Below are 12555 nucleotides of genomic sequence, written 5' to 3' on the forward strand. Positions count from 1 at the left end.
GTGCAACAGAGGCCAGAGTGCAAGAGCTGGGCAGACCCCTCCAACGCCCACACTTCTAGCCTGGGGAACTGGAGTGGTAAGACAAGAGTGACGAAGTTTTGAAAAAAAGCAGTGTCTGTTTCTGGAATAATCTGTTTAGCTGCTGCTCAGACATAATCCCTCTTACGGTCCAGCTGGAAGAGCTTTCTTCATCTTCTTAACCTTCTGGAGCGGCATCTGTCAGCCCCAGAAGACTTCAACAGCACCATGATAAACAACAGAAGTCTCTTTTAGTTCCCATTGCCTTTGAGCGCTGATCCTTTGGGCATTCTGGAGGTATGGCATGTGAGCACAGGGAGAGATAATTGTGCTGTCTCCAAACCAGTGACCACTAACCCCAGGGGACTTCCTTAAGATAGCTTGCTCCTGAAAGAACGTGCAGTGCTCAGCTCCTCCACCGCCTGTGTCTTGCAATCCCCTCTCCCTTCCTGTACCACAAGGCTGCTGTTGGAACATTCCCATCGGAGCAGTGATGATGATGTTTAGTGACAGTGGTGAAGTGATGACTCAGCAGTAAATTGCAGCAGGGCTGGCACAATCTGATGCCAAACTGTGACTGGGACAGGGAAAGTGCTCCATGGTGGGAGGAAAAGAGAAAGTGGTGGGAAATGGTGTGTCAAGCACACAGCTCTAACTAGGCCACAAATTGGCAGTGACTGAATACACACACTGTTCAAACAGATCTGCTCCGGTTTCACAGATAACTATTCCAGTTACATATTGGCAAGTGTTCCATACTCACCCTTTTATTTTCCAATAACTTTTTTATTGGTGTTTTACACCTTTAAATGCTACCGGGTAGGCGTTTCTAGCGGCCTCTCCCCTCAAAATTTTTTGTCCAAGTGCTTTAATGTAAGAGGTATCTAGACTGTCAGCAAGCATCTGTAAGCACAAGTTACTTTTAGAGCAACCTTCATTTGAACCCAATCAGTATTCTATTTTTACTTAGGATTTAAACAATGGTAACCTCCCTCTCTTTCCAAGATTGTCTGTTTTTAACAACTCAGACCAGCTACTGTGCAGACTGGTCTGGGACAAGACAAGATTTGCTTTTTTTCCTAATGTATAAACTTTCATGCACATTGTTTTATTGTTCCAACAAAACAAATTAAGAATACCTTGCCAGCAGCACAGTGCAAAGCAACAGTGGATGATTAGGATTTCTACTGAAGAAAATTATATTATTATATAAGGATAGTTCTTTAGCATTACCAATATCTGTCTTTACATGTTTTACATATAATAATCATATTGTATATAGTGTAATCATAGAAGTACTACTTGTGTGAACCAGGTAAACTTTAGCAAACATTTATATGCATGTTATATTTGAAAGATGAAGCTCCCCCCATACCTTACCTTATTTTTAGTTACTTCAGCTTTAAATCTGCAACAATTGGAAGCAAAGAGAATTTTTCTCAGGGTGGTGGAATCTGCCATTTCTGGAGAATTTGGAATTGGTGAAAGGCAGATTTTTTCCTAGAGCACTCTGGGTATCAAACTCCATATGGAATTTGGTAGGAATGTGATCCTTTAATTCCATTAGGAATCTAATTTGTCAGACTACATTTTGAAAATGTGCAATAAAGAGATTTACTTAATTACTCTAGAAACTGGTTAGTGAAGCCTGGGCCAGGAATCAGAAATCCTATATCAAAGCTTTCATATAAAATTGTATTTTTGAGCCATTCACATGTTGGAGAAGGCAGACATTTAATTACACATTCTTATCTTTCAGAGATAAAGGAACAAGAACAATCCTAAAATATAGCACTGTTTTTAGTGTCAAGATATGACTTAAGGGAAAGATTGAGCCCTATAGGTAAACTATGATTAAAAATTTGTAGGGCAGGAGTTTGCATACTTTGAGATTATGCTTAAATCATTAATATTTCAAGCTGTTTTCTGCTAAGGCAGTACCTTCTATGCAGTTTCATTTAATTAAGAAATTTTGTAACTAACCTTGATAACTGCCACAGGGGAAGCAAACAAGAATGATAAACACTCATTAAAACTAAGGCAATATTATCTAGGGACCACTCCATCTCTAAGTACTCCGGAGTTTAATTATAGGTCACTGTTAATTAATCTAGAAGTGTTTCTTCTAGTTGGTTTGCTGTCAACAATAATTATATATTGTTAAAAAGGTGATTAAAAAAATTCTACTGAAATTCAATAGTGCATTACAAATATACTACAAAGACATGGGAAGGGCAAAACTGGATGCCAAAATGTCCATTCACCCAGGATAAGTGCTTACAAATGGGTTAAATTCAACTTGTTACTGGTCATCTGAGTGCATTGCTGCATGTACCTAGACTAATCACTGATATGTTGTTTAAATACAATTAAAGCTGTTTCCTTTGGTTGTAAAAGGAAAAAAAAAAAAAAAAAAAAGAAAAGAAAGAAGACTGTTTAGGCCTGCAAGGCCTCCATCCAGAAGACCTTTGTTTTAAATTATTAGTAAATCTGGGGCTCAGGACGTTGTCACATAAAGATGGCCTAGACGTTGTTATGCACAGTGCTGAATTTTAGGTACCCTACCTAGGTATGTAAATCAGGGTGCCAGCTAACTCACGTTACTGATAAAAGGAAGTTGTATTTTGTACCATCAGCCAGAGTCTACACCATCTCCATTCCAGTTCAGGTAATTTCTGTATCCTGAGTAATTTCTCTACTGGTCTAGCCAACTGTTTTCCTTAGCACACTGCATTTACCTGAGAGATGTTTCTCACCCTGGGGAAGGGGAGATATAAAATTTTGAAGTTTGTTTTAAATAACCTCAGGCCTTTCTCTGGTATTCATTATTTCCATAAGAGCCAGATAGATGCTTAGTGACCAGGGCACACCGGGCACAGCTTCAGGCTTCTGATTAAAAGAGAGGAAACTTGGATTCTTCTGGTCCCTTCTTTGCTGTTGAATTTGGCTAAATCAAGCCTTGTGTCTCAGCCTCCTGATCTGCAGGGATAAACAGAAAGGAGAGTTTTTGAAAAAATGAAGTTCTGTGTCATGCTCTTGTCCTGCAGTAGCAATATTGCCTAGCAAGACTAGAAATTTGAATGAGATGGTGGTGATGGCAGGGTTTTCCTATGGGGAAATATCACCAAGCCTTGAAATCTTTGGCCTGAAAGGCCAATGACATAAAGTTTGAGAGAATGATTCAATGACTAAGGTTTTCTTGTGAGATCGAAGAAAGAAGAGGAAAATACCCAATTTCATTTTCAGGCACCTATTGCCTACCTTCTTCCTGAGATTTTATATTTTTAGTTTTGGCAGCTTGCTCAGACAAAGTAATTTCCAATTTAAAATTACGATATTATAAAATTTTTTCTTCTTTTAAGAAGGAATTTGAGACATTTTTGAACAGTTAAACCATCTGGGAATGGGATACACAATCTCTTCCAGTTGCAACAAAATCAGATTCCACAAAACCAGTCAAATACACTGAAGGCAAGCTGGGAACTGGATCACTTTTTCTTTCCTGCTCTTTACATTATTTCTTTATCCATTTATTTGCCATAAACACAGATAAGATCATAGATTAACTGAGTCTGATCTCATCCATGACTACCTATAGGCTCTGAGCTCTAGTCCCTAACTCAGACTAACTTTTCCTTGAAGTCAAGCTTACTGCCCAGGCTGAAAGCAAACTTGTATATTTTCTGTGACACCTCTCTCCTCCAAAATAAGCAGCTTGATGTTCTGCTGTTCTGTAGTTGTAGAGACCATGGTGGAATTATAGTCTGAACACAAAATTGAAGCAGGTGATGCATGAATGCATTTCTTCGTCGCCTTTCATGAGCATAACCCTAGCCTACTTCTGCAATCAAAAAATACCTCCAGGTTTCTCTGGGGCCTACAAGAATCTTTGCTGTTAGGCTGTTGCTATCACAGATGTGAAGTCCTAGAACCCCATATAAGTTCCAAGACTGCTCTACCCCATTACCTCTGCTTTCTTCTGAAACTTTTTTAGACTGCACACTCTTGAAAGGATTAATTGCTTAGATGCTGTTTAGTGTGACAAGGGAGATAAGGGTATGAAAAAAACATGGTAATAATTGAGCAATTCAGCATGATTATGAGGAAAATACCTCAGCCTGCTTTAGGATGATCACTGATAAACAAACAATGCTCATGTTGAAAGTGATAAAACTTTTCTCTGGTATTTTCTAACATCTATATGCAACTAAAATAATTTTTTTCCTAGTAAGCAGCAAAACAGCAAGCTGGCCAGTAGATTCCAGTCAATGGAGATAAAGACTAGAGTACATCTGCTCAAAGAGATTATCCTTCACTTGCTTGCATGCCAATACACAACCTTCTGTTACTTGTGGGGCTGCCTTAAGCTTCTATCATGGGTAGTCATAAGGAGCTGAAACATGTTTCTTCCTATGCTTGTCATGTTGTTTTTCTCTTAATGCTGGGAAAGGATCTGATAGATTTACTGCTCAGAAAAATGTCCTCAGCAAGGTAGCAAATTAAGTTGAACATTGTAGTTATCAGCTTTAAAAAATGAAGCTATCAAATAAGTCTCTTTACATGAAGAAAGCCTGCAGAGATGGGATTTTTTGCTATATATTTTCTCTAAACAGAAACAAGGTGGTAGTTCAGTTTCTTTTAATGGTAATAGGAGATGTTTACTCAAGTACTACATAGCTTGTATCTTTACACTAGCTTAGTTTTTCCTCCTTTGAGTGTGAGATAATACTCTTTCTTGCTTAGCCTAGCAACATTCAGGTTGGTTTCTTTTCTTCACAATTTGTAGCTCTTCCTTGTCATTCACAGCATCTGCATTTGTTCATCAGGGTTTTACTTTCTACATTTGCCATGTGAGAGTGAAGTATGAAATGACTGTATTTCCTGTGCACAAGACTGATCTGGTAGGCAGGAGTTTCTGGAAAAGTCTTGCAAAATACCCTAATGTGTGCTCCAGGGTTGTGTGCCACTGAAGCTGTGGGTAGAGGGAGAGAAATTAAAAACCTACGCAGAGAGATAAAAATATATGCATATATATGGAAATTTATCTTTACTGTGTAAACAGTATGTATTTTTTACCTAAGAGAGTATATATTTTTTGCCCTCTTTTTCAGGAGGGGATGGGTGTTGCTATTGTTTTCTGAAAGGAACAGGTGACAGTCAGCAGGACTCTTCAGGACCTGACCTGAAACTTCCTGGTCAATATGTGTGATGATAACTGTCATTAACAAAGTTAGTGGCTTTCATAATTCATAATCCAGCAGAAGTAAATATAAAAATTTAATTCCAATATTTTAAAATAAAATATAGGAAAATAGGTAATAGCGTGGAGATTGCCTTTAATTAGGCCTGGCAAGGCTTGGAGAATTTTGAAATAGTTTAAACACTACTATTATGTATATTGTTGGTGTTTTTGCTTCAGTTGCTTTCAGTAATCTACTGTGTAGCTCTGAGCCAATGGTGCTTTGTCTGCATCTCTGAACTGCATTTTTGGAAATGTAGCTGAGGCAAAATATGGTATACAAACATTTTCTCTCTTTAAAACCATGATATAGTTCTTGGTTTTATTGCTCAGTTGCTCTTTCTCATTTTGATATTTTGGTATTGAAAAGCTTTAATGGAAATATCAATCAGATGAGTTCTTAGTTGGTGTCCCTTACAAACAGAAACATTTGGAATATTTTTTGGCTATTTTATGTGAAGATGGATGTATTTTTATTGTTTCCAAAAGTAGTTATTGTAAAGTTGTTCCCATACTTAAAAATTGCCTCTTCACCTTCGTTAAGCAGCTTGAGAAGTTGTCATGTATAATTTAATAAGGTTGTGACCTTGCTTTTCTATGAAGATGTCAGTTACCTCTCACTTCCAGTTTTTGAAGTTTTTTTCCTTCTTGCAGATTTTTGTGTCTGGAAGTGTTTGCAGTTCCAGTGTACTATTCTACAAGGCCAAATGTATTATACATGTATTACTCTGCATGCTGAATAGAGCTGGGATTGTTTAGCATCCAGAAGAGATGACTCAGGAGGGAATCTTAACAACATTTAAAAACATGATGAGAAAGAGTAAAGAATCAGAACCAGACTCCTCAGTGTTGCCAAGCAAAAGGATATGAGGCAATGGGTACAAACAGAAATATAAAAAATTCCATTTGAACAGACGTTTTAATATAAGAATGATTGAACACTGGGACTGTGGTCTCCAGAGAGATTGTAAAGAGGTTTCCAAATTCTTGGAAATACGCAAAAACCCAACCGAGCAGCCTGTCCTAGCTGACCCTGGTCTTCTAGGGGTTGGACAATGTGATCAGCACAGGCCCCTGGCTCACTCAGCCTTTCTGTGACACTGTCATAGTGAGCAGCACTTCAGATTACTGCAGAGCATCTCCAAGACACATTCAGTTCCAAATAGTATTTTCAAAGGGATTCTTTGATGTGGCAAATATAATCACACACAAAGATTTCTGAGTGTAATACACAAAGAACAGGAAGAATTATTTCATGTACAATTAGGAGTCTAGGAAGATGAATTACACTTCAAAGAAAGAAAAGTTGAGTCTGAATAGGAAAAAAAAGTGTATAAAAATTGTTCATTTCTGGAACTGAATTCTGAAGTTTGTGTATTGTTAGAAATGCTGTTAATAACCTGCTCAGATTTTTATTTTTTTATTATCATTCTTTCTCTGATTCCTAGAATAGGCTTCAAAATTTCAAACAACATTACACATACAAATTCTCAATTAAAGATGGCCCTTCCCCAGGAATGAATGCAAGAATTGATCAAAGTAATAGGATGGGAGTTAAAAAATATTTTTGTAATATAGGATCAGTTGTGGTTAAGGTACTTCCAGTGTAAAACCTGCATCCTGAGATGCACTGATGGGACATATGGTTGGCAGGAACGGAGAAGCTGAGAAGAAAATCTGTTGTACATAAATCCCATTTTCTTTCCCTTTCGGTCTAGAATAAACCCCAAATTCTCAGTCTTTGATTGATATTTTGTATCCATTTTTTAAAATCACATTTTCCAACCAATTATTTGTCCAAGTACCATTTTGTGATTTTTTTCCCCTGGTCACCATCTGGCCTCTCGTGTGGTCTCTTTTCCCCATGTTGCCATCTGCTTTCTCTGCTTTCTGACCTTCCTATTTCATTCCATCTCCTAATTCCATTCTGTTTCTTTCTGCAGCTTTCTCATCTCCTTTATGTCTCAGCCTGAAGTTGCTTTCCAGCCCACTATGGTATATTATTTTGAAAGCTAAGAGTGGACTGAAGAATTTTTGTGTTTATTAGCTGCCCCTGGTAGGTAACTGCAAGGTAAGAAGTGAGAAACTACTTCTTTTATCTTGTACAATACCACCATCCACTGGCAGTTCCTCCATCTTTCCCTCTGCATTTCACTGAGGGCTACAGCAATATACAAGTAGCTCTTGTCTTCAAAAGTTACCAGACAATTACAATTTAGGGAGCCAAATAACTTACCTTTTATTAGGAAAAAATTAATAACTGCAGTCTACCTTCTTTCTACCTCCCAGCAGATTGTGCTAACATGAGGGTTTATTTAGCTCCTTTTCAGACATCTTTTTAATTTCAGTTTCTCATTCATCATTGCTACCTTCAGGTTCCCACTGTGGCCCCAGATTCTTCTTGCCTCAGTGCAATGAGGGCCAGAAATAACCAATGAGAGCTTCAGAAACCAGGCTCTGTTGTCAGCTGAGCTTGATGCTGTGCTCAACGCTGATGGAAGAGGATGTGTTATGTGGGTTCCTGTCACCTTACTCCTGAGATAACTGAGCTGTGAACTGGGATTTATCATCATTCTGGTCTGAGACATCAGAGGCCCCCTCTGGGATTCAGCAGATTTTTGCAGCACACTGATGATCAGCCAGACAAATGGTTTTAGAAGAGCCAGCTCAAGGATTATTCTGGCACAGAAGTTGTTAAAACCAGCAACTCTTCTGTATAGCCTCACACCTGTGTGAGACACTGGCTGGCTGCATGTCCTTATTACCAATTCAGGGCTGCCTCTGTGCTATGCACTTGTTAGAGGCAAGACAGGGTAGTTCCCCTGTCCCCATACAGTTCACACATAAGACATCTGACTGCTTTTTACAGTTCCAGTTAGGAACAGCACTGGCCTGTGCCATGCAGCCACCTTCTGCACCCCCTGAGCTTCATTTCTTACAGACTCTGAGCTCAGCCTCACCCCAGACTTTTTCTCTGTGTCTCTCTTCCCTCCCTCTGGCCATCTTTAATATCTATCCCCTGTCCTCTGTCTTTTTGTCAAGTAATCCCTTACTAATTAAATTCTGCCCAAGGGACAAGTAAACAAAAGTAGATGAACTGACCTGAAATTTGTCAGCTCTTGCTCTGTTTGTGTGTTTAATCCTCTCTAGCTTTTATCTGCCTGTCTATTTAGATAAGAAGCTGTTGTGGAATAGGGACACTTGTATTGTACAACCCCAACTTTCATAAACACTCTGGTAACAAATAAATGCTACTACCACTCTATATTTGAAGGTCATCAGAGGCTGTTCTTGCCATGTCTTGAAGGTGTCAGTGGCAGCTATTTTACTGCTGTTGTTTGAGATCTGTTTGGGATTCTGCTTCTGCAAAAAGGTATTTTTTGTGAAACTGCTCACAATCTCATCAGACTGGAAGCTTTTTTTGGGGCTCAGATACTTTTCTGGATGCTAGATTCCTTGGAAATGTTCCAGGAGAATTTTTTAGACCAGCACTTTAAAACAAACAGGTCTCTTTACCCTATTTTCACATGTGAGGACTTGGCATTAGCTCCAACTTATCGCCTCAAACAGTTTGAATAACTTGGGATGAACGAAAAAGAACAGTGTCTTTGGAGGGATGTCAGTCACTGCCCTGTGTTTCCTCCATTTACCACAGATGTCTCTGTTTTCAGTTTGAATGTGCATTTTTGAGAGCTTCTGTAATTTGTGTAGGTTTCAAAGTCCATCTGTGTTTATGTGGAGCTATTGTTGAAGCTGTAGCAGCACACACTCAGCATTGCTCAGAAAAGAGAGACAAGAAAAAAAAAAAGCAGCCAGGGACTGCAAAGCTCTGTATTAACTTTTTACTAGTGACTTAATTATCAAATTTAAAACAAGCATGGTCATCCCTATTTAATGAACAGAACACATGAAATCCCAGGTTAGCATCTCTCACCGCAAGCCCATGAAGGATTTTAGAAGCTGTCTTGTCTTGCCCCAGAGTCTCCCCATGAGTGTGGTCATGACAAGTGAAGAAGTTCCTGCTTTCCTGGCACCTGAGTTTTCTCTGAAAATTATTTGTGGGCTCTACATGGGGCCCATTTGCTCACATACCTTTGAGACATTCATCAGTCAAATGGTCTTGCTTGTAGGAATTCTGTTGATAAGATGTTGGCTTTATCCTAGGAAAGTGGTAAGCATATTATTGTATAAACTTACAAGAGCAGGGTGAAAACAACAGTCTGTCCTACCTTGACTATCAAATTAATATAATTCCCTTTTTTCTTCCCATATATTTTCTCCATTTTTTCCTTCCCATACATGAAAAACATGTCTTTATATCTTAGTGTTGAAGTTGACTCTCTGTTCTTGGCTGGAAAGAATTAACTTTTTTGGGAAATTCAGCACCTTAGGAACAATCCAAGAGAATACTTCACTAAGCTAAAACTCCTGATCTGGTATTGTTGTGTCTTAGCAATAATGCAAACTAGACAGCTGATTTTAAAACAGAACAGTACTTATTAAGCACCTTTTTTTGGTGTGGATTAAAGGCTTTCATGAATATGCTTGTGGGATGTCTCTGGATGATCTAAGTTCCAGGTCAGATATAGAGGGCAGGGTGCAGTACAAATTGTTGATATTCAGACTTTCTAAATGGCAAGAGGGGCAGTTTCCCATTCTGGTATTTCCAGGAACATAGTTTCAGGAATTGTGCTGTCTGGGTTTGGATGCAGACATTTGTCACAGCTACTCTGACAACAAAAATGTGGGACATTTTTTATGCCAGAGAAAGGATTTAAGGGTGACACACTCATTTTCACAGAAACTCTGGCACTGTTAGTATATGATGACATCAGTGGCCACTTTTGAGAAAAACTGCGTATTTTTTTAAACTCTGTGCTAGAAAATAAAACTTATCTGTTGATAAAATTTCCAAACAAGTTTGGACTCATGAAGGTCAGAAAAGAGAAGTTAATTTACATAGGTTAAAAGAATGAGTTCTTGGAGTTATGGAAATGATTAGAAAAAAATCACATTCTGATTAGCAGAAATCCCTCATGATGACCAGGTTTTCATCCAGAAGCATAATATAAAAGCAATGTAAAAGCCCCAACAAACCTACAAAATAAAAAGAAGTTGGAATGCAGATATTGTGATGAAATAAAATGCATCATAAGGAAGAAGTAGAGACAGAAGAAATAAGAGGTCCAGTAGTAGCAAACAATAGCAACAATGAGAACAACAGAAATTATAGAAAGCAATGGAATATAATGCTATATATAAGCACTCAGAAAACAGATGTAATTTTAACCTAAAATATCCTAGAACTTTACAAAATCAGGAAAGAGGAATGCAGACATGGACTGAGTTCCAATCTTAGATATTCTTTAGAAAGTATAAGATAGGATATATATTTGTATATTCATTGCAAAATGAATAGGACCACTGTCAGTATTCCTACATTAGTTATGAAAGGGAGCTAGTGTACTCCAGGCTCTTCCATAATGTAGATTCTTGAAATATAGAATCTAGAAACTGGCTTCTGTTTTGCTGCCATATGACAGTCTGATCAATTTTTTATCATCTGTAATAGTCTCTTATCAGAATTCAATTTTCTAATGCAGTAACAAAGTCTTATCACATATGTGACAAGATTCCTGATTATGAAGGTAAGCTAGATTAAGCACCGTGGTAAAAAATTTCAAATACATTAGAATTCTCCCAGCAAGACTTTTGACACTGATTTCCTGATGTACCTTGGAAACAGTGCTTACCCAGCAAATTTCACAGCAAAACAAATAAATAAGAAAAACCGGTGAATAAAAACATTTCACTACTGGATTTGTAAAGATGTATTGGAGCCATGTGTGTTGCATGCCTCACGGGAGCAGACTGGATAAAAATGGAATTCACTGTGAGAAAGAATACTGATTGCATATACCTAGACCTAGGTATAAGTGATTTACCTTGCAGAAATAACATTTTTATGTAAGACAAAGTGTTGGCTATCACCATGAGGATGATTGAGATGCATAAAGCAAAGATACAAAGGTTCTTTTTCAGTATTATAGAGCCTACCAAAAAGTACAGAAATGTTTCTGTAATGCATCATCATTACTTCAAAATTGGGTCTTTATTTACAATGGAGGAGAAATGTTTTCAAATTATATTTTGCTTTTCTGCAGGAAAGCAGTTAATGGCACATAAATTTAAATTGCTGTGAATTATGTTACATGCTTAATTTTATTGCATTCATTATGTTATATTACTTTCCACAAAGAACAGTATGCTGTAGAATGGTTGTCAGTTTAAGTGTTTGTAAAACTAACTGAAAAGTCCCACATGGGACTCAATAATTTTCTTCTATAGAACTCAGATATGAGTGCAGACAGTTCTTCTGAAAACTTGCAGAGGCTGAAGACAGAGCTTCTGCTGAACGGGAAGAAAGCTGCTTCTTCCAGAAAATTGCACATATCCAGCAAGAGCAGATAAGTATCTTATATTTGCATTACCGAGTCTTCTTGTAACCGTCTTAGTAGACTGGATTTGTGCTTTTTTAGTGAAAGTGCATTGCCTTACAGCTCTTAAATTAGCTTTATTCTAATTCCCATTAACACACAACAGATGGAGAGCTATAATCTGAAGGGTCCTGTGACTAAGTCTGCCCAGTGTGCTTGTGTACAAAGGACTTGATTCCATCATGGTTTTGGCTTGATTTCCACAAAAAAATCTATCATTGACTGAAAGTGCATGATCAGTTTCATAAAATCTACTGAATCAACTTTTGAGCAGAGTGTGGCTTACATGCATATGTTTGTCTGACTGAAGCTCATTCCTTTCTTATGTTCATAGTTTTCCACTTCAACATGTATTAGATTTTTTAGATTGTCAGCTATGATTTACTGAGGTAGAAATCTCAGAATGATAAATAAGTGGCAAAGACATAGTATAAATAGCATGCTAAGACAAACTAGTGATTTGTTTTGGATTCACAACTTGTATTTGTTCTGAATTGTGAGTGGATTGTAAAAGCAGGTTGTAGTTTCAGAGACATCTTGAATTTTTTTTACGCAAGAATCCAAAAGCATCTGACCTTTACAAGTGTTGGTGAAAATTTAGAATGAGAATGTATCATGGCTCTTACTTTCTCAGAACCTCTTCTATGTAGTAGAATGTATAGTAAAGTAAAATGTATCTTTTACAGAATGTATAGTAATGTATAGTAAGTAAAATGTATAGTTTACTTATGTTCATATTTTACAGAATATAAAAATAATGAAAAGAGCAGAAAGTAAAAGGTTCACTAGAAATCTTTTTGC

This window comes from Poecile atricapillus, chromosome 3, assembly GCF_030490865.1.
Source record: "Poecile atricapillus isolate bPoeAtr1 chromosome 3, bPoeAtr1.hap1, whole genome shotgun sequence".
NCBI classification, from domain to species: Eukaryota; Metazoa; Chordata; class Aves; order Passeriformes; family Paridae; genus Poecile; species Poecile atricapillus.